This window comes from Diceros bicornis, unplaced genomic scaffold (genome assembly GCF_020826845.1).
Source record: "Diceros bicornis minor isolate mBicDic1 unplaced genomic scaffold, mDicBic1.mat.cur scaffold_533_ctg1, whole genome shotgun sequence".
NCBI lineage: Eukaryota > Metazoa > Chordata > Mammalia > Perissodactyla > Rhinocerotidae > Diceros > Diceros bicornis.
In genome coordinates, this window is record NW_026691401.1 from 42,896 (window position 1) to 70,637 (window position 27,742).

Here is a 27,742-nt window from a genome sequence, read left to right on the forward strand (position 1 = left end):
GGGGAGGGCGGGGTGGCGGTGGCGGTGGCGGTGGCGGTGGCGGGGGGGCGGGGGGGGGCGGCAGGGGGCGGCTTGTCCAGAGGGAGTGGCATCTGGACGAGGCCTTGAAGGACAGGGAGGACTTGAAGGTTGGAGGCAGGTGGGAAGAGAGGCCCCTGCAGCCTGAGGGAGGCGACAGCAGGAAGCACGGCACGGAGGAGGGGAGGGCACTGCTGTGTGAGTGTGGGGTGACAGAGCACCAGGAGCTGGCACTGCGGGCAGCCAGGCCCTTCCCTTCCTCCTGTAAATCTGACCTGTGAGCCGCCAAAGCCGCAGTCCCCGTTCCAGACAGTGGACATTCAGTCCAGCGCAGGACCGCAGCCTGCCTCCCGGGGCTGGACTTCTAGGTGGGGACAACAGGCGGGGCCCCATCCTCAGGGACCATCTGGGCACACATTTAATAAGAGGTGCCCACGGAAGTGGGGTGCACCGTGGCATGGCACAGGAGCCGCACTGAGCGGGGGCCCTTTGGGGGGGTTCCCCTAGAGCTGCAGGTGGTCAGGAGGGCCCAAGTGGAGAAGGAGTCGCTCGTCCCCGTCCACCCCTGCCCACCTCTGGGCTCTGAGCACGTTCGCCACACCATGGTCAAGGGCTCCACGCGTGGCGTGAACTGTTTCTTTGCAGACTCATTTTCCAAGCGCGGCCTTCGACGGGATTCGCTGGTGACGGGATGTTTGCCTCGCCACCTCCCACCTTCCCAGCCAAACCAGGGATCGGGGTGGCAGCGGGGTTCCCGGAAGTTCACAAAAGTGGAAACACGCCGCTCCTCTCTCAAAGGCAAGACGGAGGTGAGAAGAACCCCCTCCTCCCTCGGTCACTGACACCTAGGGAGCTTTCGAGGTTAGCGCCTTCAAAGATCTGTTTTCTTCACCAGGTACAGTTCTATACCCGTTTGGAATGTAAAAATTATATGCGTCTTCAGGAAGGGGAAAAAGTCACCGAAATGTCACCTCGAGAGGCCCATTTCAAGCCACTGTGGCAAGTATTCTTCCGCGTGTTAGGAAGTGAGCTCTTCCTTGAGCAGCCCTGGTTCTGAGGAGGAGCCTCACGACGCATCCACAAATGGCAACGTGTGAGGCCCTCGAGCCCGGAGCGACGTCTGGGCCTCTCGGCCCTTCCTCCTGGCTCTAAAAGGCAACCCCGCTTCCAGAGCGAGGAGCTGCCCTAAAACCTGAGAACTGGCATCACCCCCGGGCCCTCCCTGCCAAAAACAAAGAAAGAAATGGGGACAGGAGAAGTATCAAGAGGAAAGAAGAGAGGCCAGCTTCATCTCTGTCCCCTAGAAATGCCACCATAAAACCCACGCCAGCTACACACACCATCTTTTAGGGCCTCCCAGCCCCCTCGACCCGCCCCCACCACCCCCAACCCCACAAATGGATTCAGGCTCAGTGGACCTTCAAGACAGCTGCTTGAGGCTTCCTGTGCTCCCATGGTCACCTGGCTCCCATGGGACACCTGGCTTCTGTTCTCTACTGTTTTCATCTGTGAGGCCTCCAAGCCCAGGACACCAGAGGCAGGCCTGGGCTGATTACTGACCCTTCCACTCCAGAGAAAGGAAGAGGTAAATATTCACTTCACTTCTCTGGGCCTCAGCTTCTGCATCTGTAAGATGGGCTCTCGCCGCAAACAGGCCCATGGAGTCTACCCTGTGGCATCTTCTCGGCCCTTGGACATCGTCTCTGCTACGGGAACTTCCCTCCCCGATGCCCCTGCGTACTTCTATCTGCAGCCGTGAACGCTCCTCTGAGCGCAGACACCTGTCTCCTCCGAACATTCGGTATTTCTACTCTGCTGGCTGAGGGGCCCTGAAACCTAACTCTCACAGAGACCCACTCTGATTTCCCGTCCAAAGGCACTCCTCTGCCATTCCCCCCATCTCGCTGAAGGACACCACCCCTCACCTGGGGCTCCCGTCCCCATGCCGACGCCTCTCTTTTCTCACACCCACAGGCATCAGCACGTCTCACGGTCTCTGCCTGCAGGACAGGTCCCGGATCCCACCCCATCTCTCCGTCTCCACCTCCACCGCTGCCCGGGGGCAGCCTTCACCATCCTCAGCCTCGAGTCCCTGCCATGCTCTCCCACAGGTTTCCCTCTGTTCTCCTCTTCCCCATGGCAGCTTCTGTCCTCTGAAAGGGAAACCAAACTCTTTACGGTGGATTCGACTCCCTCCACCTTCTGACCCCTGATGGCCTTGACCCCCTTCTCTCTGGCTTCACTCACTGCACTCGGGCCACTCTGGCTCCTGGTCGCTTCTCACACTCACCGTGCTCATGCCGCCTTCAGAGCCATGGCCCGTTCTGCCCCCCCTGCCTACAGAGCTCTCCTCCAGGGCTCCTCAGTGCTCAGGTGACCACTCCCACCGAGAGTGTGTGTCTAGGCAAGTGTGCCCCCCATTCCCACACCCATCACCCCTTACCCTGCCTTGTTTATTCTTCTCCAGAACATTCGTTATCACCTAATATGCCATGTCTTCTACTCAATTTGATTCTTTAGCACCTGCCTGTCCTTCCTAAAATGTCAGCAACACAAGGGCAGGCTCTCGCATTCTAGTCTTCATTGCTCTGTTGCCAAGGCAAGCACAGGTTTTTGGTTTGTTGCTTTCTCTCGACTTAAGAGGAGAAATCCTTTCTGTGCTGCTGATGCTGTCTCTGCCATTTGTCTCATGTGACCCCTCCTATTTGCTCCAACTGCCACTTGCTGCTTTCCTGCCACTAGAGTCATCCGCAGCTGGTGCTCGTTGCCTAACTGGGGGACATTATCTGTGAGTGAAACTAGGAATGATCGAGACCCTCACTTCGTCACATGGGAGAGAAACCCCTGAGACTTCCCTCAGCTTTCCAGTGTGGAGCGTTAGCTGGTGAGTAGAGGGGGCCGAGGGCAGCAACGAGGAGGTTCCCCCCAGATGTCAAAGGTGATTTCCTCTTCATCAGTAAACTCTCCCTCGGCCTTCGTGTAGTGCAAGGACAAACCTCCACGTAGTTTATCATTTGTTTCTTGAAAATTGTTTAGCCGTTGCCACATTAGAATCAAGTCACAAAAGAAGGCAAACCTCTCTCTAACCAGGCAATCTAACTTGATCCCCAAAGAGATCGATCAGCTTTTTCTTTTTCTAACCACTACACACTTAGTCCAAGAAAGCTCCTTCGACTTGTGAGTCGCGACTGTTGGGAATACTACTCTGAAACAAGACTGCTGTCGATTGCTAAAAGTCTTGACTGCTACATGGCGCACATTTACAACTTTCAATGCAACACTGAGACAGACACCGTTAATAATTCACTGAAGTTTAATATATACATAATATTTACACAATATCGTCTAGAGAAAGGTAGTTTGATGAAGGTTCAATTTAAGGAAAAGATCAGTCTCTTCTTCACTACTAACGAGGGATAATCCAAACAGTCCGTGAAGTGAAACAAAGTCCCACTTTTCTTGGTGTGCTCTAGGAATTCCAAAAGTCTGTCGATTTGGAGGAACTGACCGCGAAGGAGCCGTCTGCGGTGTCCAGCAGGCGAAGGTAGAGGATCTCCAGCCCAGCGAAGGGGCTCCCCTGCATCCACTGGCCTCAGGAACGCTCCGATGGAGGTCCAGCTGGCTGGAGGCAGCCAGGCGGCTTGGGAGGCCTGCGTGGAGGGGGAGAGAACAGCCCCGCTTTAAGACCCAGGCCCACCGCCGGGGAAGGGACCAGCAGGGCTTGGCTCTCGGCCTCCGGGCAGCTTTGGCAAAGCTCCTCGTGACGTGCTGGATCTCACGACCGCGTCTATGGACGCGAGCGCTTTTAGCATCTCGGCCATCTCTCCTTCTTCTTTCGACCGTTTGGCTCTCTCTGCCTTCAGTTCTCGAACCAGGCCAGTTAATTCCTCCATCAGCACTGAGTTGGTCCTCGTCACCTTTCGGGAAGCGTCTGTGAGGCCGGGTATATTTAGCGACTCTCTCTCTAGCCTGGCGTTCTCTGAAGACGAGTCGATCCCCATATACTCCTCTTGAGCAGCGCTGAGCTTGTCAATGAGCTGGCATTTCTCCTCAATCGCTGCAGCCACTGCTTCTGCCAGCCGCTTTTCACGTCTCACGTAACGTCGACTTCTAACAGACTGAACAAGTCTGAAGAGAAATAAGAGACCCACCAGTAAACCGACGACAGGTGGGCGCATCACTGTCTCCCACTGGAGGCTGTGGCAAGTGAGGCGTGGACTCAGGCCATCGGGCAGCAGCGCCACCACCACCTCGCCCAGCTTGCCGAGGATCGGCCCAAAGCCCAGCTCCACAGAGGACGGCAGCCCCTCCATGGCACTGACCCACCACAGGGCTCTGCCCACTCACCGTGGCAACACCAGCCACAACAAATGTCGGCTCCCGACATTCCGCCTGGAACCCGACCGGCAACTGACAGTCTGGAAAGGTCACTTACATGGTGGGGCTGGGGGGAGATCTGGAAATAAACTATGCGTAGCTCCATGACGGTTCAGTGTTCCTTCTGATTTCCCTCTTTCTTTTCGCTTTTTAGTCAAATCAAATGAAAATAGAGTGAAACGTGTCAACATTAGCTGCATGACTTGACAAATCTTCGACACTTCACGAACCCCTAGAGTGTCCAAACCCCCTCCCCTATATGAATCATTCCCATGACTACAGAAAACAGCCCTCTGCAACGGTTCAATTGAGACCCAACCACCCTCGACATGCGCAGCCTCTGTTTTCATTTCTGTTGACATCCTTCAGTTGGGTCGTGGCAGAACTTCATGAAAAGGAAGTAAATCACGGCCTACGGTTCGATGTCTGTCTGTTTTGCTCAAAGCAATGTTTTTTGAGATCTATATATTTTTATTTGAATAAGCAGTACGCCCTCCTTTGAAGGCTGAGTATTTTGACCTCATGTAAATATATCCCAAAATGTCCAGCCCTTCACATAATAATGTACTTCTGCGTTAGTTCAAGCGTGGTATGTTATGAACAGAGATGCTGTGAAAATTCACGTATACGTCTGCCTTATAAGCACGTAGTTTCATTTACCTTGGGGGAAGAATACCCGGGAGCAGAAATGCTGGGTAGATACACGCTAAATGCCCTTTTATTTTGAAACCGTTTTCTTGAGGCACAATTTAGTGTCATCAATTCACACACCGAAATACGCCAATTCACTGATTTTTCTCTGTACAAGTGCAGAGTTGTGTAACTATCACAGTGCCGTTGTAGGAAAAGTCCATCACTCACCCTTGACTCTCTTGGCTGCATTCGACACAGTCGGTCCCTTCTCCTTGAAATGCTTCCATCACTTCGTTGCCGGTTCGGTCCATTCTACTCTTTCGAGGATTGTCTTGTCGTCGGCTGGCGTGTTTCTCTGACCTCAGTAGCCTTTCCTTCTCTGTCTCCATCGCTGACGTCTGTGTTTCTCCCAAACCTCTCAGCATCAGTGTTGACCCAGGACGTAGATCCTGGACCGCTTTTGAGCCCTTGCTGACCTTAGCCAGTCTCCGGACTTCAATGACATCTGTGCTGTCGTGACTTCCACGTTTATTTATCCTTTCCACACCTTGCCATCCAGTCCGGACTCACACCCACCCAGCTGCCTCCGTGACGTCCCCATGTGGACATCGAACGAGCCCACACCATACTCCAATTCTCCCCTGAACCCGCTCTCCCCCTTTTCCACGTGGGCAACTCCACCCCGACGGGGGTTCAGGCCCCAGCTTTGTGGTCTTTCTTGACCTCTCCCCTCTCTCCTCTTCACCTCCACCCCATCGGCAAAGCCTTCATTCCCAGCATCAGAGTAATGCCCTCATCCGGCCATTCCTTGCCTCCCGCTACCCTACCTGTTCAGAGTCGCCTTCACCTTTTGACAACATGAGCGTGGCTGCTCCTAACCAAGCTCCTTCTCCTGCCCTCAGCCGTGCAGTCGGTTCTCCACCCAGCTCCAGAGGATCCAGTCAGGTCCGTCCTCAGCTCACGCCCCCAGCAGCTTTCCACTCATCAGAGTGCAAGTCAAACACACCCATGCCCCAGGAGCCCTACGGGATCTGACCCCCGCTTACCTCCCCGGTCGAACTGCACAGCTGGGCCCTCACGCGCTCTGCCCCAGCCTCGCAGGCCTCCTTCCTGCTCCACGAGTGCGCCAAGATGCTCCTGCCCCAGGGCTTGACGTTTCCTCTTCTCTCCGCCTTGAATCCCTGTCCTGTGAGACCCACGTGCTGGTCTCCCTCCTTCCCTTCAGGTCTCTGCTCAAGCGTCTCCCTGTCAGTGTCACCGCTTAGTCTCCAATACCTATCACAGGACCTATCCAGTCCCCATCATGACACGTGCAGTGTGAAGGCAGAGAAAAGCATGACTGAGTTACGTGAGCACCAAAAGTCTACTTTAGTGGATTGTACTAAGCCTGCGACTTTTTCCAGATCTGCATGTGGACATACACGTCATCGTAGCGCAGTCCCTCCTTAGTCTTCAGATTTCCAATTAATTTCTTCAAGGTCGTCTCGGGAAATATTCCTCGGCTTGAGAAGACGTAACAGTAAAGAGCAGCTAAAGATATATACGAGTACTTAAATGTATCTCCCAGTCATGCAACTTCTCGTAACGGATGCTGTGGGAGGGGAGCCCATGAGAAGGGTAATCGCCTGACCTCGTGCGTCTGCCCTGTGGTTGTGAGGAATGGTGTGTGTCCACGGATGTGCGTGTGACCTGTGCGGGAAGTCACGGTTCTGGAAGGCTTATCAGTATCTGCTTCTGCTCCCTCCAGGCCCAGCCTCACGGGGAGCTCACAGTCAAGTTCAGTCCTTGGGAATTTTCTGGAAGCCTCTTTCTTTCCCCGGCACAGAACTGGGGGATAAGAGCCCCATGGCTCTTCCTCATGCTCAAGGCAGAGCCGGGGATGTGGGGTCCACTCCAGCACATTCCCCTGCACCCACGAAACTCCGATCATAAAAGAAGAACCACCGAGATCGAGCCAGCTCCTCCCTTTCCAGGACACTGCAGATCACCTCTCTGGGATTTGGAGCAGGACCCAAGGCTGGCTCTGGTCTCACAGGCCTGTGCTCCTTCCCTTGACTCGGCTGTACACTCCCAGCCATGCATTTGTTCCGAGGCTGTGCCATCTCTCCGTAGCGTTGGCTCTCCCTGGCTGTCACAGGAAGGGAGCTCAGCCAGGGCTTGCCTCTCCCTTTGTCGTCGGAGGCAAACCACAGGACATGTCCACCGTGGGTCGCATGAATTCCCCTTCCCTGCGTATCCCCTTGGAAGAACAGGCAGAAATTCTCAGATCCACATTCCCCATAGAGGACGCCTGGAGGCTGAGCTCCCTGCATCATGTCGCCGGGTCGGAAATTCCTTCACAGAAGGGAACAGCTTGACGGTGGCCTCCCAGGGCCATTGGCCCTCCTGGCCAAAGTCTCCCCAGAGCAGAAGGGGGGGTAGAGTCCACGGAAAGTTCTGCCCATACAAGGTGGTAGCAGTATTGTGTATGTGAAACTAAATCTGCAGATTTTAGGTTTCGTCTGGAGTGCAAAGAAAACAGACGATCACGGGATCAGATGTGAAAAGTCGTTTAGCCGACTGGTTTGCGAACAGCGGCACCAAGCGTTCTCGCGGATGGGGACAGCCGGGACGCAGCAACAAACTGGGGAGAGTGGGGCGGTGGCGGTTCTTCGCTGCTTACAGCCCACAAAACCCTCCACTCCCCGGGGGACGGTAGGATCAAGAGTGCCGTGAACACCCAGGGGACTGGATCTGGCTCTACCTTCCTGACCAGGGATCCCAGGCCTGAAGAGACAGCCCGAGGCAGAACAGAGCCTCATCACAGGTTGTGGAAGACTTAATCACCGTGCTAATGAATGGGCTTGAAAATGATTCTCAACTCTCTTCTATACTAACGGTGAACACCTCGAATTTAAAGTTACAAACACATCATTGATATCAGCATCAAAAATGACACACACAGGTGTAAATCTAAACACTTACGCACAAGATCGATGTGAGGAGGTCTACAACACGCTGACAGAAGAAATCACAGAAGACCAACAGCAGTGCAGACTTCCTCCATGTTTCTTCATAGGTTGACTCGGTATTGTTCAGCAGATGTCAGCTCTTCCCAACAGGATCTACAGAGTCAAGACAATCCTAGTGAAGATCCCAGCGGCAGACTCAACACGCCTCCCCAGTATTGAAGCAGAACATAGTGAGAGGAAGGTACGGTACTACCATCTTCGGGACTGCCTCTAAAGCTACACTACTCGATAAAGGGTGTGTGTGGTGGTGGTGGGCCTCCTGGAAACAGTCAGTGAGGAGGGGGCACGTGATGGGGTAATTAGGCGGGGAGGGCGGGGTGGCGGTGGCGTGGGGGCGGGGGGGGGCGGCAGGGGGCGGCTTGTCCAGAGGGAGTGGCATCTGGACGAGGCCTTGGAGGACAGGGAGGACTTGAAGGTTGGAGGCAGGTGGGAAGAGAGGCCCCTGCAGCCTGAGGGAGGCGACAGCAGGAAGCACGGCACGGAGGAGGGGAGGGCACTGCTGTGTGAGTGTGGGGTGACAGAGCACCAGGAGCTGGCACTGCGGGCAGCCAGGCCCTTCCCTTCCTCCTGTAAATCTGACCTGTGAGCCGCCAAAGCCGCAGTCCCCGTTCCAGACAGTGGAGATTCAGTCCAGCGCAGGACCGCAGCCTGCCTCCCGGGGCTGGACTTCTAGGTGGGGACAACAGGCGGGGCCCCATCCTGAGGGACCATCTGGGCACACATTTAATAAGAGGTGCCCACGGAAGTGGGGTGCACCGTGGCATGGCACAGGAGCCGCACTGAGCGGGGGCCCTTTGGGGGGGTTCCCCTAGAGCTGCAGGGGGTCAGGAGGGCCCAAGTGGAGAAGGAGTCGCTCGTCCCCGTCCACCCCTGCCCACCTCTGGGCTCTGAGCACGTTCGCGACACCATGGTCAAGGGCTCCACGCGTGGCGTGAACTGTTTCTTTGCAGACTCATTTTCCAAGCGCGGCCTTCGACGGGATTCTCTGGTGACGGGATGTTTGCTTCGCCACCTCCCACCTTCCCAGCCAAACCAGGGATCGGGGTGGCAGCGGGGTTCCCGGAAGTTCACAAAAGTGGAAACATGCCGCTCCTCTCTCAAAGGCAAGACGGAGGTGAGAAGAACCCCCTCCTCCCTCGGTCACTGACATCTAGGGAGCTTTCGAGGTTAGCGCCTTCAAAGATGTGTTTTCTTCACCAGGTACAGTTCTATCCCCGGTTGGAATGTAGAAAATTACATGCGTCTTCAGGAAGGGGAAAATGTCACTGAAATGTCACCTCGAGAGGCCCATTTCAAGCCACTGTGGCAAGTATTCTTCCGCGCGTTAGGAAGTGAGCTCTTCCTTGAGCAGCCCTGGTTCTGAGGAGGAGCCTCACGACGCATCCACAAATGGCAACGTGTGAGGCCCTGGAGGCCGGAGTGACGTCTCGGCCTCTTTGTCCTGCCTCCTGACTCTGAAAGGAAACCACACTTTCATAGCTATGCAATACATTGAAGTATATCTTATATATCCTAAGATTCACCTATAAGTGTATAATTCAATGATTTTTATAATTCTACAGAATTCTACAATGATCACAATATTTCATTTTTAGTATATTTCCCTCACCTTAAGAGTTATCCCAAAATTTATAGTATTTGTTGCATTTGACACAGTTCGTCCCTCTCTTCTTGAAATACTTCTATCACCTATCTTACAATCCATCACACGGCACTATACCCTTTTCTTTTTGTACTCAATGGCCTTTCCTTCCCTGTCTATATTGCAGGTTTCTATTTTTTCCCTTATTTCTCGGCATTAGTTTTAACTGAAGGCTCAATTCCTAGCCTGATGTCAGCAAAATGGTGGAATAAGCTCTTCCACCACTTATCCCGTTGTGGAAACTTCAATTCGAATAATGATCCACTCATGAAAATATCTTCACAAGAGCCAAAGATTCCAGGTGAGTGATTAAAGCACCTTGGCGGACCACAGAAACAAGGAAAGACTCATTCAAGAGAGTAGAAAGAACAGTTTTACATTACCCTGCCCACTCCCCCCCGAAGCCTGAGCACTCCAGCCTAGGGAACATACTCTCCCTGTTGGGAGAGGAGAATGAAGTGAGCACCCAACTTCACCAGACCCCAGTACCTGCCCCCCCCCCCCAGTGAACCCCAGAGCCAAGCCTGCCCCCACAGCCCCAGGCACCTGTAGACCCAGCCCCTATGTTCAACCCAGCACCAAGATAGACTTTGCATTCCCAGGCTCTGGTCTGGCCCAGTGCCTGGCCCGGCTCTGTAGACCCAGTCTCCAGGCTAGCACCTGCAGCCCCAGGCTCTAGACTGGCACCTGTGGACCCAGGCTCCAGACTTGCTCCTGCAGTCTTATGCTCTGGCACCCCACCCAGTGAAATATGGCCCCTGCAGCCCCAGGTTCCAGTAGAACAAGGCTCCTGGCCTACTCCAGTGGACACAAGGTCCCGGCCTGCCCCAGTAGAACCCAACATCAGGCTGGCCTCATACATCCAGGCTCTATGACTCTCCACATGTACTCTGGCTCCAGGCCCGTCTCTGCACAAAGCTGACCTTAGGAACCCAGGATCCATGGCTGCCCGCTTGGGTCCAGGCTTCAGACCCAATATTACATTCCCACCCATCAGGTCTGCCTCCATGAACCTAGGATCCAGGCCTGTCCGCAATGGACACCGGCACCATGCCACGCACCACAAACTCAGGTCCAGGACCATCCCTGTGAACCCAGGTGTCAGGCACACCCCAGCACCAGGTGAGCTCCTGTGAACTCAGGCTCAAGTTTCACACTAGCACCAGGTTGGCTCCTGGACCCAGAAGCCAGGCTGCCTTCGCAAACCCAGTCACCAGACGCACCCCAGTGGTCCCTGGTGCCTAGTCAGTTCTTGCTAACTCAACACCCAGGTCCACCCAAATAGACCCAGGCCCCAGACCAACCACTACGGACTTAGGTGCCACACCTGCTCCAGTGGACCCAGGTTCCAGACCTGCTTTTGTGAACCCAGGTACCAGACTGGCCCCTGGGAACCCAGGTGCATGGCCTGCCCACCTGCTGACCTAGGTACCAAAGAAGCCTGCTCAAGGACTCTAGCAGCAATCCTGTTCATACCCACCACCAGAATGCCCATCCAGAATCTCTACATAAACTGATTGGTGAAGGGCTTTCCCTTCATACATGCTGCAGCCCGTATGTAAAGACAGAAAGAGGTGCCTACTTCTTCAAATGCACAGTCACCAACAAAATGCCACAAGCATCAAGAATAATCAAGGAAACATGACAGTACCAAGGAACAAAATAAAGCACCAGTATCTGACCCAAAGGAAATGCAGATCTATTGACTGCCAACAAAAAAAATTGAAAATAACAGTCTGAACAAAGCTCAGTGAGCTAGAAGAGAACACAGACAACCAAGTAAAATGGAAAGAGAATACAGGAACAAAATAAGAAGTTCAAAACAGAGAAATCATAAAAAAAGAACTCAACAGAAATTCTGGAGCTGAAGTACACGAGGATTGACTGAAAAATTCACAGAGAGTTTCAAAAACAGAAATATAAAGGATCATAAGAGACTATTACAAACGATTATAGTCCAACAAAGTGGACAACCTAGAGGAAATATATAAATTCCTAGAAACACACAATCTACTAAGACTTAATCATGAAGAAATAAAAAAATCTGAAGAGACCATTAAGGAGTAAGGAGATTGAAACAGTCATCAAAAAAAACCTCCCAACAAAGAAAAGCCCAAGACCAGATGACTTCAGGGTGAATTCTACCAAACATTTAAAGAAGAATCAATGCCAATTCTTCTCAAACCCTTCCAAACAATTAAAGAGGAGGAAACATTCCCAAACTCATTTTACCAGGCCAACATGATGCTAATACCAAAGCAAGATAAGGACACTGCAAGAAAAGAAAACTACAGGTCAATATTCCTGATCAATACAGATGCTAAATTCTCATATTAGCAAACCAAATTCAGCAGCACATTAAAAGGATTATACATCACGATCAAGTAGGGATAATATCCCTAAGATACAAAGATGGTTCAACTTACGCATATCAATAAACATAATACGCAACATTAATAGAATAAAGATACAAATTGAATGATCCTCTCCATATGTAGAAAAACCATTTGACAAAACTCAACATTCTTTCCTGATAAAAACTCTTAACGATTTGGGTATAGATGAAATAAACGTCAACATAATAAAGGGCATATAGGACAAGCCCACAGCTACCATCATACTCAACAGAGAATGGTTGAAAGCTTATCCTCAAAGATCAGGAAAAAGACAAGAGTGCCCACTTTCACCACTTCTGTTCAACTTACTACTGGAAGTCCTAGCCAGAGCAATGAGGCAAGGAAGAGAAATAAGACATCTAAATCAGAAAGTAGAAGTAAAATTGTCTCTGTTTGCAGATGACACAATCTTCTATGTAGAAAATCCTAAAGACGCCACCAAAAAACTGTTAGAACTAATAAACAAATTTAGTAAAGGTACAGGATACAAAATAAACATAGAAATCTTAGTTGTATTTCTATACACTAATAATAAACTATTTGAAAAATAAATTCTTAAAAATCCCCATTTACAATAGCAACAAAAACAATAAATGACTTAGGAATAAATTTAACCAAAGTAATAAAAGATCTGTATACTGAAAACTATAAAACACTGATGGAAGAATTGAAGAAGACATAAATAAATGGAAAGATATCCTGTGATCATGGATCAGAAGAATTAATATTGTTAAAATGTCTGTACTATCCAAAGCCATCTCTAATGGCATTTTTTACATAAATAGAAAAAAAACATAAGATTTTTATAGACCACACGAGAGCCCAAATAGCCAAAGCAATATTGAGAAAGAGGAACAAAGCCGGAGGCACTGTACTTCCTGAATCAAATTATTACACAAACTGTAATAATAAAAACAGTATGGTACTGGCATAAATCCAGACACATACACCAATGGAACAGAATCAAGTGCCCAGAAATAAACCCATGCATATACACTAATATTTGACAAGGGAGCCAAGAATACTCAATGGGGAAAGGATAGTCTAGTCAACAAATGGTGTTGGGGAAAGTACATATTCACTTGCAAAGGAATGAAATTGGACCCCTACCTTACTCCATCAACAAAAATTAACTCAAAATGGTTTATGGATTTAACATTAAGACTTGAAACCATAAAACTACTATAAGAAAACACAGGGGAAAAGACCCTTGATATCTGTTTGGCAACAATTTTTTTGGATATGACACCAAAAGCACAATCAACAAAAGCAAAAATCAACAAGTGGGACTACATCAATCTAACAAGCTTCTTTCTGCACAGCAAAAGAAATAATCAACAATACGAAAAGGGAACCCACAGAAAGGGAGAAAATATTTGCAAAACACATATTTGATATGGGATTAATATGCAAAATAAGAAGGAACTCATGTAACTCAACAGCAAAAACAAACAAAACATCCAATTAAAAAAATGGGCAGAGGACCTTAATAGACAAGTTTTTCCAAAAAAGACATACAAATGGCCAACAAGTACACGAAAAGTTGGTCAACATCACTAATCATCAGGGAAATGCAAACCAAAATCACACTGAGATATTATCTCACAACAGTTAGAATGGCTATTATCAAAATAAATAAGAGATAACAAATGCTAATAAGGATGTGGAGAAAAGGGAACTCTGGTGCACTGTTGATGAGAATGTAAACTGGCGCAGCCACTACGGAAAACAGTGTGCAGGTTCCTCAAAAAATTAAAGTGGAACTCCCATATGATCCAGATGTTGCACTTCTGGCTATACATATACGGAGGAGACAAAAGCATTATCTTGAAGAGTTATCTACACTTCCATGTTCCTTGCTCATTACTCACAACGCCCAAAACATGGAAACAACCAAAGTATCCATAGATGGATGAACTGATAAAGAAAATGTGATCATACACGTGCGTGTGTATATGTGTGTGTGCATATATATATAATGGAAAATTATTCAGCCATAAAAAAGAAGGAAATCCTGCAATTTGTGACAAAATGGATGAACCCTAAGGACATTATGTTAAGTGAAATAAGTCAGATACAGAAAGTCAAATACTAATCTAAAAACACTGAGCTCATAGAAACAGAGAGCAGAATGGTGGTTGCCAGGGCCCGAGGGGTAAGGGAAATGGGGAGATGTTGGTCAAAGGGTACAAACTTTCAGTTGTAAGAAGAATAAGTTCTGGGGATCTAATACACAGCATGGTGACTAGCATTATCAACACTGTATTTTATACTTGAATGTGAGCTATGTGTTGTGGTGGTCTCAGCCTATTCATAGTGATGCTATCAGCTAGGAATGCCTGAATAACTTGACTGAGACCTTACTACGTGTGGGAGCCCTCACAGACATTTCCCTGACCAGAGTCGATGTTGTGGCTAGTCTGGCCCTTGTGGTTCCTATTACGATTGCAACATGCACATAAGCCAAAAACCATCAGGGAACCTCGAAGACCAAGATTTATTACTCACAGGTTCTGGAGGGTACACAGCACTCCCGAGGGTGACACAGCCAAGTCTCAGGAAAGGAGAGAGGGAGGAGCAGGGACCTGGGGCTCTGCCTCTCTTGGGTCTGAAGGTTGGGGTGTTAGGTTATCATGGGTTCACCATTTATTGGCAAATTTAAAACATAGCAGCCAAAATTAAGCCATGGGAAAGGAAAAGCAGGGTAACTCAAGCAGTCAGATATCTAGGTTACTAAGGGCTTTCTAATAGGGTAACTTCAAGGGTAGGGTGGCCTGGTTTCTTATCTAGTTGTTTTACAAGTAGGTGTGTCATATAGCTGGCAATACATTTATGGGATGTGGAAACAGTTCCAACGGAAGTCTTGGCAATTAACGTCAGGCACTTCAGTACACTATGAGGGTAGAGCTTGAATGTTCTCACCATAACAACAACAAAATAGCAATTACATGACGTGGAAGATGTGTTAACTAATCCTATTGAGGTAAACATTTTGGAATACATACATGTATCAAATCATTAGATTCTACACCTCACACTCTCAATCATTAGATTCTACACCTTACACTCTCAATAGACCTGGAAAAAATAAAATAAAATGAATCATGTGACTCAGTTTCCTGGTTCTCCAGCTTGCAGATGGCAGATTGTGTGACTTCTCAGTCTTAATAACCATGTAAGCCAATTCCTATACTATATCTCTTCTTATATACATCTATACACAACCTATTGGTTCCATTTCTCTGGAGAACCCTGACTAACACACACACAGACCAGGCGACTGATGTTCTTCAGCATCACATCTCTGTACAGCCTTTCTCTGGGATGTGTCCAGCAGGGCCCACTTTTCCTGGTGAAGTCCACAGCCACATCCTTGAAGATCACTGATTTCTAAGACATGACTGACATTCTTCTATACCCAGAGCTGTCCCTAACAATGTCCAGAGGGTGATGGGCAAGGGTGACAGCACTGGGTAAGGGGTGCTGTATGTAGAGAAAGCTCAAACTGTGCCTGGAATTTTGGTCAGATCATCACAGTAGTGACCTGACACCCGTTCAAGGACTGGGATGATAAATGAATGGGGTGGAATTGTTGTGGGGGCCGTTCTGGATATGGAAGCCAAGTGACAGTAAGGTGTCCCAGACCTGGGTGTTATAAAGGTCTCCTGAGTGGAGCATCAGTGTTGATCTCCATATCAAGGCTGATGTGCCTGGAAACATTCTCTGAGTTTTAGGAAATGCACAGAGAAGCAGAATAATAATTTGGAGGCACTGACCACATCTGGCTGTTACTGAAATCATATTATCCATAGTCGTGTTCAAAAATCCCAAACATAAAGCATGAAACTCTTCTCCCCAACCCCTTTTTATCTGGAGAGATCACATTATGTGGTAAGAAGTACAGACCCTGTGTCTAGTTGGTATTCAATATAAATATATGGAATAAACGGCTGAAAGAGTGAAGTGGCCCAAATGTTATACCTCCCATTAGGTAGTGAGGAAGCAGAAGGTCAGGGAGACTATGGGATGTGCCCCAAATCAAAGTCTTAATTAGTAGCAGAGCAGCTACACAGGCTGGGAAAAACTTCAACCAAGAGACAGATCTAACTTGCCTCTCAGAGCCACCGTTTCCATCCTCAATCCCACTGCTGTTCTGGACTGTATACTGAGGTCTAACGAGGCATTGATACAGGGCCAGACCTTAGGTTCATCTCGTCAAGTTGGTTGGAGAAAATCTTGTCAAGACATTTCTTAAGGTAAACTGACTGTATATGGCAAATGTACATTTTATTTTATTTTATTTATTTATTATTTTTTTTTGTGAGGAAGATCAGCCCTGAGCTAACATCCATGTCAATCCTCCTCTTTTTGCTGAGGAAGAACGGCTCTGAGCTAACATCCGTGCCCATCTTCCTCCACTTTATGTGGGACGCCGCCTCAGCATGGCCTGACAAGTGGTGCGTCGGTGCGCGCCCGGGATCTGAACCTGGGCCGCCAGCAGCGGGGCGCGGGCACTTAACTGCTATGCCACGGGGCCGGCCCCATGGCACATGTACATTTTATTTTGGTATTAGAACCACCAATTGTAGAAATTTTACTCTAATGAAATCATAATCAGAGTCTGCAGGAATTCTTATGTTACTTAACATTAATCCTTAAGATAAATCAACTTAAGTACAAAATGCTTGAGTGTAAGCTGGAACCTAAGATCACTCAGCCACAGTTGATTCAGGATTTCTCTTCTCTCTAGTCTCATGCTGGGTGGATCTTCTCTGCAACATGGTCAGTCTGAAATGGAGACCGTATTTTTTCACTGTGCAGGAGAAGAGATCGTGTTTCTATCCTGAATCACCATCTACCTCACTTACCAGAGATAATGGAGAAAAACAAATTCATTCACAATTGGAAAGGGAAGTAAGTCCAACTTTTTACCCCTCACTATATGTTGTGAATTCTGAAGACATAAAAAATATTAAGACTTTCCAAAATCATAACACAGAGAAATTATTTCCATTTTTTTCCCTAAGATGGAAGATGGTACCCCTATTCTCTAAATATATTTGATTTAAATGAAGAAGATCCCTTTAATCACACTCACGGAGATGCGTAACATTAAAATTTGTTGTGGATAGCAGTGTCTGTCCATGTGTTACTGAATAAAGCACTACCGCACAACGAGTAAATTTCAGTATGGAAAAACAAAGAATGAGCTTTGTCTCCTGGAAGGAAATTCAACAGTTGAATGACTGCAAGTATGTTGTTTAACTTCTCTAACCTTCAAATGCCTTTGATTTAAAGCTGGTATAATAACAGTCAGCACATTACAAAGTTATCATGAGATTTAAATTAATTATGTGTACTACTTACCACTGCTTGAACATACTAAATACTCAATAATTATTTGGTACACTTTGAAGTACCGAAATGGCCTTTATCCTGCACATACAAAGCAATAGCACTCCACTTGTCTAATATTCAATTAAACTTGATGTCAGGCATTGGCTATTTAAACCCAAAATATCTTTAAGTAATTTTTGGAAACTTCTCCCTCACAGTTTATGTATTACCTAATATGCTCAATCTGAAATGAAATGAAAAACATTCCTCTTTGAAATGGCAGATTTCCCTCTATATTATAGTTTAATTAAGAAATTATAAAATTGGTATAAGACTATTATGTAATATGTAACTCCCTCCCCCAGACCAATCCACTGTTTGTTTTACTATTACATCTAGGTCATAGTTCCTTTAGCTCCTACATGTAATGATTTATGTTCATATTTATTTCATTCTATTAGACTGACAGCATCTTGAAGGGGGGGGGGCCTCTGTATCTCTCTGTGCTCAGTCTAGCACACAACTTGACACAGAGTAGGCAAAGAATATTTGTTGAATAAAAGATCAATGAGATATTTATAAAAAATAAATTTAATAGAATTATTTTATTGTTAGGAGGTCCCTAAAACACATTTGTCAGTGACAAGATACTGTAGATATATATGATTACGTCCTATATGCTGGTGATGAAATCTATCTACTACATTCACTCCTCGAGGTCTATATTTTTATGATGTCATATTCAGATTTCCATTTTATATTGGAAAATAAACTAGAAAACAACTGTTTTAACATGTTACATAACACATTATTCTGTCCAAAAGAAAGAAAATCTTCTCAGGTGTAGAGAAGTTCTAGACTGTCCTTTCAAGAAATAAAATCTAGGTTCTAAAGCATACTAATAAAACCTGATATAAAATTCAGATATTTTGATAACCAATGTTAGATTTCTAATTGCACGTTCATGTAATCTAAAGAGCTAAATTAAATTCATAAACAACTGATCAATCTATATATATCATGGAGGGTTTACTATGTGTCAGGGCTGTGGCTCTGTGGTTTACAAAGTTTTTCAATCATAAAATACCTAAAAAGCTTTTTCAAAAGTAATCCTTGGATATATTTACTCAGTGATGTGTGTGTGTGTATACCGATGTCGGATACAGGCAAGCAAAGAATATACGTACCGTGAAAGAGTGAGAAACCTACAGTAAAGTGTGACCTGAAGTGAGGAAATTAAGCCTAGTTATAATCCTTTTAAAATACTTGGGATTTTTTATATATGTGATAGCCTTGAACTTTCTTCACTGCCATCTCACATCTTAAGAGATATCATTAACAAACACACTTCCCAGTTATTTACCAGGCATCAGAGAACTGAATACATTTAAATAAAAGGAAAGCATAAAGTCTAAAAAGATTAGCTACAGCATTTACCAAAATTATGTAAGAAGAATTCCATTTGTGAAGGAAAATGATAATTTCATTTTTGATATTATGAATCTGAGGTGACAAAGATCCTGCATTAAAGATTTCCTATCATCACAAGTGAAAGTAAGACTTAAGGTTAATTATTAGTAGCAGCACATTCAGAAATTATTTCTATAAATGAAAGTCTGAAAGCATGAGAGAAGATTATCTCTCACAGGAAGTAAAACAGGAGATCAAGAGACCATACTTTGGTCTTATATGACATGCCCACGATTGGGATCAAGATGAAGGGGAGGAGACGGTGGAGACGGTGAAGAGATAAAGCAAGTGCTCAGGTGAGAGGAGAAACGAGACAGCACATTGTCAGTGAAATATTAATATATTAATATTTAGGTATTAAAATAGGGCTTAAATTTAGTTCAAAATTGTCTCAAGGAAGAAACATCTATATATATTTTATGGCACTTAAGACTTCTATCCTCATATTTCTATGAGATTAGACTAATCCCTGAAAAATGATCCACATTAGGAAACACAAGTTAAAGAACAGCAATCAAGCACTGAGCTTTGATAAAACATGCCCATTTCCCAAGCTTCTACAAATGTAGAAACTACAATAAAAGCCAGTGAGATAGAAGATGTTTATAGAAGGGTAGAAGGGTACACCAACGTGTAACAGAGAGAAAGAGTCAACTCTGGTATCAAATTTTCTCAGGAGCACAGGGAATTTCTAAACTGCCTGAAGAAAATGTGTTCTGGCTGAACTATCTGAACAAAAACCTGACATTCATATTGTATGTTTATATGAAAATGGAATATTTAAAATGAGGTAGAGTGGGAAAAAAGCTCATCGACTTTCTTCTCTAAGCCTGACCAAATTATTGACAAGCAATCAGGAAATCATTGGTCTAAAAATCATTTGCCAATAGAAGAGAAAGTGGTTTGAAACCAAAGCAGAATGAAAAGTGACAAAGTTGATAACGTCTACATAAAAGCTCTGCTCTAACAATTTGTTAATTCCCTGACTATATCAACTATCACTTCTTGGGCACTTACTGTATATAAGACACTTTGCTGGGCACTGGCATTTAATTTACAGTCTCTGCCACCAAGAAATTTACAGTCATGTTGAAAAATAAGTCAAAGGCATTTACAGATGTCACGATTTTAAAACTAGAAGGAAGCTTAGTGAACATCTATTAAAACTATTTTCTGGAGTCTCAAAAATGTTAAGTAGATCTTTAATTGCTAGCAGACATGGGCTTAATTTTTATATGCTCTAGTTTTTCATTAAGAGTACTGAAACATAAATTATGAGTTAACAATATTAATAATACTAAAAATAACAACAGACTATTCCAAGATGACACATAATTAATTCCTAATGCAATAATACAGAAAACCAGTACAATTAGTTTAGAAAAGAAAAACATAATAAAAAACAACTTCAGTGCACTGATGAAAATATAGGTTTGGGTCATTTTTGAGTTGAACGAAATATCACATTCTACCTTTCAAATTAATTACTCTCTGTTGTTAAATTATGAAACAAATGAAAAATTAAGTCAACTTATAAAGTGGAATTAAAGTAAAGAGTACATCATTAAATCAGTTATGCCAACCTTACATCGTGAATACAGATTTTTATGCAGATAAAACTTTTGTATAACAGTATTTGAAACTGTCTTTCACGCACACAAGCAAACACCCCCATTCAGGGACGCGTGCTTTCATCACAGAGAATTAGACAGCAAGCCTAGTTCGTCCACATGCCCTGTGCCTCTCCACACTTGCTACATCCCAACCGCTATCTGGTATGTAAGGAGCACATGAATGCGATGTGTTTATTAATCTTCATTAACTTTTAAGAAGTAGATTCCATTTCCGGAAGGTGTCTGCAAAGTTCACAATCTTGTTAGGCATAAGGAGAGACAGAATATGTTAGGCATAACTCAGGGAGAAATTGAAGACTATGATAGAAGTATTACTAAACATTCTGTCTCACTGTGGTCAGAACTTTTTTCTAATCTACACAGTACATACCAAACAGATGGAGCACTAAAACAAACCTTTGCTGTGGGTGGCCTTATCTTTTCAGACAAAACTTTCCACATACATCCACAAAGGATATGTATCCAATAAATCCTCTGAAAAAAATTCTCAGGGATCTTTCTCAAAATAGTTGTCCAATTTCTTTCTAAATGTTTAATCCCATTACAAAATAATCTAATTTCTACAAATTATCATTTTAAAAAAGAAATGACCATGTCAAAAAATTCAGCCTTATTTGTATTACTAAAAACATAGTCATCTCACTGTCCAACAATAGAAGAATAGTTAAGGAATTCATGTTTATGAAATTGATAGACTCTTACTCAGCCAACTATCAGAATAGGGTCATGTAGAAAAATGGAAAAGTGTTTGCCAAGTAACACTTGGTGAAGACAAGTAAATATATGATTCTATGTATATTGTGATTCTAACTGAAAAATGTGCATGGAATTATAGGAAGACTAGAACTAAATAAAAAAGGAAATTATGCCCTGTTGTTGGGTTCAGCATAACTTTTTTCTTTAAAAAACATGGTTTATGGGGGCCGGCCCAGTGGTGCAGCGGTTACGTGGGCGCACTCCACTTCAGCGGCCCAGGGTTCGCAGGTTCCCATCCCGGGCGCGCACCAACGCACCGCTTGTCAAGCCAGGCTGTGGCAGCGTCACATATAAAGTAGAGGAAGACGGGCACAGATGTTAGCCCAGGGCCAATCTTCCTCAGCAAAAAGAAGGATTGGCATCAGATGTTAGCTCAGGGCTGGTCTTTCTCACAAAAAAAAAAAGGGGCTGGCCCAGTGGCACAAGAGGTTAAGTGCGCGTGCTCCGCTGCAGCGGCCCGGGGTTCGCAGGTTCAGATTTTGGGCGCACACCGACACTGCTTGGCAAGCCATGCTGTGGCGGTGTCCCATATAAAGTGGAGGAAGATGAGCACAGATGTTAGCCCAGGGTCAGTCTTCCTCAGCAGAAAAAGAGGAGGATTGGCAGATGTTAGCACAGGGCTGGTCTCCTCACAAACAAAACAAAAAAAAAAAAAAACACAGTTTATGTTGCCATTATCTTCTGTGTATTATAATCAAAACTATAGTGAAATTTTATTTTTTATTTTAGAAAATACTTGGTTTTTGTCTAAACTCCTCTGTTCTTCCTCGGGTCACAGATATTGTATCACAGTGAGCTGACCTAAGTAAAGTGAATAATACGTGAGTGGACTGTAAGTCTGTTAACAGTTGTCTTCCAACTTGACGTTTTGTTACTGAGTTATCTTTCTCAAGAGCGCTAGTTCATCACAGTGTTGACTAATTGTTACAAACAACTAAAAATATTTAATGCCTCCAAGAAATGCCCTTGTCACTTGCAAAAGACAGTTACTGGAAAGAGTAGATCTCATCTAAATTTTTAATTATAAGACTGATATAAAGTTCCAAACAAATGTTATCTACTATGTTGTTGACCTTTTATGGCCTTCAGATGTAGCAGCAATTCAATAATTTATTTAGTGAATGATGTTTGTAAAATTCTGCAATAGGCATTAGGAGGAATGTGAAATAATATAAAGTTTCTCTACAAATTTGATTTTGTACAGCATTAATAAATCAAGCCAAGTTTTTGGTGTTTTTTTCAAACAAAATCTTTTTTCAAATGTGTGAAGGAAAAACTTGGAGTACTTATATGTCTCATACGAATGGATCAGCATGCAGTTAAACTAAGATTAGAACATAAATCAGTGCATTCATTCTAGTTCGTCCATGCTTTCTCTCAAAAAAAAATACAGAACCTGTGGTAGTCCTGTGAACTTTGTCCACCGGTGTTACTCCCATGAATCCCATAAGTATGTTATGTGACATGGCAAGAGACTTTAGAGATGTAATTAAAATTACTAATCAGCTGATCATAAAATAGAGAGATTATGGATTATCCAGTGGACCTAATCAAATTTCATGGGCCCTTAAAAGTAGAGATTTTTCCCTCACTAGAAGCAGAAAGCAAATGAGAGATTAAAGGTATGGGAAGGACTTGATAGCCAATTGCTTATTTGAAGGTAAAGAGGACCACATGGAAAGCATGAGAAAGAAATGAATTCTGCCAACAATCAGTGAGTTTGGAGGTGGACTCCAAGCCCCAGCTGAAAGTGCAACGCTGGAGAGACCCTGAGCAGAGAGTCTAGTCATGCTTCTTCGGACTTCTGACCTACAGAAATGTGAGACAGTAAATGGGTGTTGTTTTAAGCCAGTTAGATTTGATAAATTGTAGTAATGGCAGGAATAGAAGTTAATACAGTATCTGTCCTCTTGACCTTGCATGAGGAAAACAGAAAGTCAGACAAAGTTTTATAGTTTGATTTAATTAATTTCTACCTTCTTTTTCTCTATGCAACTTCCTCTTTCTTTCTGAAGCCATTCAAAGACAACTGGCTATATTATATAGTCCCCTACTAGGGACCACTTTTCTTTCAAAATAAGTGCACATGTTGAAAATCAACCCCATCAAAACTTCCTTTTTCTTTCCATTTGGCTGATACGAGAGAGAGAGGTAGGAAGTGATTCTCAGATCTACCAGTGGTATTTCTATTTCAGATTTGGATAAATGAAGAAACAGTTCAAAAGTAATGAATCTGAAATGGCAGAATTTCCATCATTCTGATAGACAGATTGGGGAAGATACAAAGGGATGGGTGGGTCATTCCCAATATGCCTTAAAATGCCTATGGACCTGCAACATCAGCAGCATCTGGAAACACGTTAGAAATGCAGAATCGCAGTCTTTACCCGGAACTACAAAATCAGAATCTACATTTGAACAAGATCTCCAGGTCATGCAGATACAACAAAATTTGAGAAGCACTGCCTTAAATTGCACTATACGGGTGAAATATTCCTTCACAGTTTAGAAGAATATCCCTGCTAACAGCATCCTCTCACTGAAGCAAGGATATGCACAGAATTAGGAGATCCCCTAAGGTTCCATTTCAGAATCATTGTTGGCATATATTGAGCATTTATCTTGTGCTAGAGATTCTTTTAAGTGTTTATATTAATTATGCCATTTAAATGTCACAACTAACATGACGTAGATACGCTATTACCCATATTTAATATAGGAAGAAAGTAAACTTTTGAAGAGGATAATTCCTTTGTGTACAGCCACTTAGAGATTAGAATGAAGGCAGGCTGACATCCCAGCACCTGGATAACCGCAGTTAGTCACTACACCATGGCGCCTTTTATTTAGCTTTAAAGTAGATTCTAAATTGTCAAACTAGCAAATGTACCAAAACCTAAAATTCCGTCTCCCAATTACTATCCTATACCATCTGAAAAGCCAAACAAAAACAAAATCTTAATCAACATACAAAAATCAGTTGCATTTCTATACACCAACAATGAAGTAGCAGAAAGAGAAATTAAGAATACAATCCCATTTACAATTGCAACAAAAAGAATAAAATACCTAGGAATAAACTTAGTCAAAGAGGTGAAAGATCTGTACACTGAAAACTATAAAACATTGTTGAAAGAAAGTGAAGAAGACACAAAGAAATGGAAAGATATTCCACGCTCTTGGATTGGAAGAATTAACATAGTTAAGATGTCTTTACTTCCTAAAGCAATCTATAGATTCAATGCAATCCCTATCAAAGTTCTAACAACATTTTTCACAGAAATAGAACAAAGAATCCTAAAATTTATATGGAACAACAAAAGACCCTGAATAGCTAAAGGAATCCTGAGAAAAAAGAACAAAGCTGGAGGTATCACACTCCCTGATTTCAAAATATACTACAAAGCTATAGTAACCAAAACAGCATGGTACTGGCACAAAAACAGATACACAGATCAATGGAATAGAATCGAAAGCCCAGAAATAAACCCACACATCTATGGACAGCTAATCTTCAACAAAGGAGCCAAGAACATACAATGGAGAAAAGAAAGTCTCTTCAACAAATGGTGTTGGGAAAACTGGACAGCCGCATGCAAAAAAATGAAAGTAGACCCTTACCTTACACCATACACAAAAATTAACTCAAAATGGATTAAAGACTTGAATGTAAGACCTGAAACTATGAAACTTCTAGAAGAAAACATAGGCAGTACGCTCTCGGAAATCAGTCTTAGCAACATATTTTCAAGCACCATGTCTGACCGGGCAAGAGAAACAATAGAAAAAATAAACAAATGGGACTACATCAAACTAAAAAGCTTCTGCACAGCAAAGGAAATCATCAACAAAACGAAAAGACAACCTAACAAGTGGGAGAAGATATTTGCAAACCACACATCTGATAAGGGGTTAATCTCCAAAATAGATAAAGAACTGATGCATCTCAACAACAAAAAAACTAACAACCCAATTAAAAAACGGGCAAAAGACCTGAAGAGACACTTCTCCAAAGAAGATATACAGATGGCCAACAGGCACACGAAAAGATGTTCAACATCATTAACCATCAGGGAAATGCAAATCAAAACTACAATGAGATTATCACCTCACGCCCATCAGAATGGCTATAATTAACAAGACAGGAAACAACAAGTGTTGGAGAGGATGTGGAGAGAAGGGAACTCTCATACACTGCTGCTGGGAGTGCAAACTGGTGCAGCCACTATGGAAAACAGAATGGAGATTCCTCAAAAAAGCAAGGATAGAACTACCATATGATCCAGCTATTCCACTGCTGGGTATTTATCCAAAGAACTTGAAGACATCAATGCATAAAGATACATGCACCCCTGTGTTCACTGCAGCATTATTCACAATAGCTAAGACTTGGAAGCAACCTAAGTGCCCATCAAGGGACGAATGGATAAAGCAGATGTGGTATATATACACAATGGAATACTACTCAGCAATAAGAAACGATGAAATCCAGCCATTTGTGACAACATGGATGGACACCGAGGGTATTACGCAAAGTGAAATAAGTCAGAGGCAGAAGGTCAAATACCGTATGATCTCCCTCATTAAGTAGTAGATAATAACAACAACAAACAAACACATAGAGATAGAGATTGGATTGGTGGTTACCAGAGGGGAAGCAGGGAGGGAAGAGGGTGAAAGGGATAATTCGGCACATGTGTGGGGTGATGGGTTGTAAGTAGTATTTGGGTGGTGAACATGATGTAATCTATGCAGAAATAGAAGTATAATGATGTACACCTGAAATTTATACAATGTTATAAACCACTGTTACTGCAATAAACAAAAAATTAAAAAAAAAAATCTTAAAATAGTCCCAGATCCTTTACATATTATTTTACATAAATCATTAAAACAAAGAAAAGAGGGGCCGGCCCGGTGGCGCAAGCGGTTAGGTGCGCGCGCTCCGCTGCGGCGGCCCGGGGTTCGCTGGTTCGGATCCCGGGCGCGCACCGACGCACTGCTTGGTGGGCCATGCTGTGGCGGCGTCCCATATAAAGTGGAGGAAGATAGGCACCGATGTTAGCCCAGGGCCGTCTTCCTCAGCAAAAAAAAGGAGGAGGATTGGCGGATGTTAGCTCAGGGCTGATCTCCTCACAAAAAAAAAAAAAAAAAAAAAAAAAAAAACAAAGAAAAGAGTTTATGGTTTTATGTAATAACCCTGTTGTCTTGGTTTGAATTAACTCTTTTTGATGTTTCCATATTTCCTCTGAAGGAGAAGAAATATAGTCCATGAAACAATCTAAATTTATTAATTAAACCACATATTATAGTAAGAAAAATGTTGCTATATATAACAGAAAGGGGAGTGGTGTGCCTAAGGTCGCACAGTGAATTAGGGGCAGAGCCAGGATTTGAACTCAGGTCTCCCTTGCTCCAAGGCCTGTGTTCTTTCACCGGCTCCAGTGGCCCTCCTCAGCCCCAAGAGACCTCCATCTCACCCACTCTCCTTACCCTTTATTCTAGGTCACCAAGCTCTACAGAGGCAGCCAGCTATGAGACATATTCCGCTCCTGCCGGTCACCGGCTTGAGGTAAGTTGAGAAGACTGGAAGCACTGCCTGAGCTGGAAGCTGGTGGCTCTGAGCTCCCGTGTCAAATCCTTCATCTAAAAGTCACTGACACTTGGCCCACTCTCTCCCATATCCCTGCCAGCGAATCCTACCATCTCCTTCCATGGGTTTCAGGGGGTGGGAAAAGCATTAACCTCATGGGGCCACCAACCCCCAGCACCCACCTCCTTCTCCTCTTCTGGACACTTGCAACGAATATCAGCCCAATAATAACACTGACCACGGCCAAGCACCCTGCTGAGCACTTTCATGCATGATCATATCATTTAAATCTCACAGCAGCCTCCGTGAGGTAGATACAATGATCATCCCCATTGTTTAGATGGGAAAACTGAGGATCAGAAAAGTGAAGTGAACAGGCCAAGAATTGCCCATGGGTTTGAACCCAGGTCTCTGCGGGATGGGTGGAGGAACTAGGACATCTACACTGGGGAATAGGGGGATCATGGGACACAGTGCTGACTCTGAATATTTCCAAGCTTCAGTTCCTTTGTCTTTAACATGAGATAATTATAATAACATCTTCCACCATGGTGATGGTGAAGGAATGTGTAAGTCACTTCTTAGAGATACTCGATAGATGTTCACTGTTGTTACTGTTATTGCTTCTGTTTCCAACTCCTGAGGCAGTCAGGGTCTTGTTTAGAAACACCTGTTTCACCACACTGGGGTCCAGATTGGAGAACAGTGCCTTGACTGGTGACCGACATGGAGCCCAACCTAGAGACAGAACTCAGCCAGCACCCAGCACCAGCAGTGTCTCCCTAACCTGGGAGAAGAGGCAGCCAGATAATCCCCCACTGCTTGCCCCTAGGTCTCTGGCTGTGTAAAGCAGGAACTCAGGAGAGTGGTGAGTT

The 27,742-nt window shown here is 44.7% G+C and overlaps 2 long non-coding RNA genes across 8 annotated transcripts in view; one reads left to right on the top strand and one right to left on the bottom strand.

The window, feature by feature from the left end:
• Nucleotides 1–8,013: 8,013 nt before the first annotated feature.
• The window catches only part of LOC131403014 (uncharacterized), a 47,511-nt gene continuing 27,782 nt past the window's right edge, over nucleotides 8,014–27,742 (bottom strand). For 5 of the 7 annotated variants that reach the window (XR_009219148.1, XR_009219147.1, XR_009219142.1 and 2 more), the window contains exon 3: nucleotides 8,050–8,132. This is a non-coding gene — a long non-coding RNA (uncharacterized LOC131403014). Of the gene's footprint in view, nucleotides 8,133–27,742 lie in introns of all 7 variants that reach the window. The other 2 variants (XR_009219144.1, XR_009219145.1) reach the window with 2 other exon arrangements.
• On the top strand, nucleotides 16,918–27,114 carry LOC131403015 (uncharacterized). Its single transcript, XR_009219149.1, has 3 exons — nucleotides 16,918–16,991; nucleotides 17,105–17,329; nucleotides 26,780–27,114. It is a non-coding gene; the product is annotated as an uncharacterized LOC131403015 (long non-coding RNA).